The following is a 2,011-nucleotide window of genomic DNA, read 5'->3' as shown; positions in this document are numbered from 1 at the left end:
TTATAGATTTCATTTTGGTCAAGAGCCATGACATTCGGTTGAATATTCATATTTTTATTATGTTCTGATTTCTCAAAGTACATATCTCGGTTGCATCTTTTGATATGTTTTTATTATTTATTTCAAGGTAATCATTCCTCTGAATGGCTATTTGAAAGCTGTTAGAGATCTTTGCACTAGATATAATGTGCTGATGATTGCAGACGAAATACAAACTGGGTTAGCAAGAACAGGGAAGATGCTGGCTTGTGACTGGGAAGAAGTTCGCCCAGATGTTGTGGTTAGAAAATAGAAATCAGCTTAACCTTGTGAATTGTATATCTTTTTATTCTTTCCCAGCACTATGAGTTGAACCTTATTCTGTCTTTTTACTCAGATACTAGGGAAAGCATTGGGTGGAAGAGTTTTTCCTGTGAGTGCAGTTCTTGCAGACAAGGATGTAATGCTTTGTATAAAACCAGGAGAGCATGGAAGGTTTGATTTTATCATACAAATGCTTTTTATAAATGTTCTTTATTATGATTCCTTTATTTACATTTTCTTACCGATAGTTGTGACTGTTGTCTGAAGTTTTATACTTCTGTTTACCACTTGGCAATATTTTTTAGTCTTCTGTATAGGTCGAGTAATTTCATTTATTGAAATGAAAGCAAATTTGTTTATTAATTAAACAAGAGAAGAGTGCTGAACTTCTCTATATATTATTGATTACAATACCTTTGGCGGGAATCCATTGGCCAGTGCTGAACTTCTTAAATCCTATGATTATAAATTTTACCTAAAGGAGCTAAAGCTACTATCTCTCTATGGTTCAGGTACAAAACTTAATTATTTTGCTGTATAATTAATTTACCTAGCTATCTATCTTTTGCTTTATAATATCAATTTTAATATATCATTCTGAATTTGAAATCACCTTTGTCAGTTGCATTTGATGAAGATTTTGAAGCTCAACTAGCTGACAACAATGATGCAAGACTGGAAGTGTCTCTATTGGCGAGGAGCCCTGACCAAGAGCTGACTGAAGTTAGTAACTCAATAGTTGAACAAGTTGGCTTATAGTCCCCCCCACACAACAAAAATGTCCTTAACATGATGATATTTCTATGATAATAGAAGAACATACTGATTTGCAATTTATTATAAGTGTGTTATTTCTTTGAATTTCTTGAAGCTCATAACTTTGTAGTAAATCGCCACTTCTCTTACCAGGCATTTATAAGTATAATTATTATAAGTGTATTATAAGTATAATTATGTATTTATTTTTATTTTATAATATTCAACTCATTTAAATAAAAATGCAGAATTATTATATATGTAATCATATTATTAACTATTATGTTGTATTAATAATTATTAGATATATATAGAAAAAAAATGAGACCTAAGGCTACACTTATATACAGTAGCTGTAGTATACAAAAAAAAGAGGGACCTAAGGCTACGCTTATAAAAAGTAGCTATGGTATACAATGTGGCTACCCTTTACAAGTGATGCAGTAGCGTTGAAAAGCGTAGCCTATTCTGGAAAAATGAAAGCTGAAAAGCGTAGCCTTTGGTCCTGGACAGCATCACTTGAAAAGCGTAGCCTATTCCTAAACGTCAAAAGCGTAGCCCTTGGTGCAGAAAAGCGTAGCCTTTGAGAATAGGCAATGGCTGAATAGGAATCACCCCAAAAAGCGTAGCCGTAGCCCAAAAAGCGTAGCCGTAGCCTAAGGCATCATTTTTTTTCACTTTTAGCTACACTTTTCAAGTGTACCTGAATGTGTGTTTTTCTTGTAGTGACAACTGAAACGTTTGGTTTAAGAATTGAGTATGTTAGACTTTTTGTGAAAATGTGAAAAAAATGTTGAGCATATATTCTTGCACTCAATACCTTAATCATGTGCATTAAGAAAGACAAAAAAAAGAAAAAAATAGAAAAAAAAAGATAAAAAGAAAAGAAAAAAAAGCAATTAATAAAAAGGGGACAACATGCTTCTTTGGCCTTAAGTTTGCTAATTTTAAT

The sequence above is a fragment of the Arachis duranensis genome, chromosome 2, assembly GCF_000817695.3.
Source record: "Arachis duranensis cultivar V14167 chromosome 2, aradu.V14167.gnm2.J7QH, whole genome shotgun sequence".
In the NCBI taxonomy this organism is placed as follows: domain Eukaryota; kingdom Viridiplantae; phylum Streptophyta; class Magnoliopsida; order Fabales; family Fabaceae; genus Arachis; species Arachis duranensis.
Note: the sequence above shows the minus strand (reverse complement) of the source record.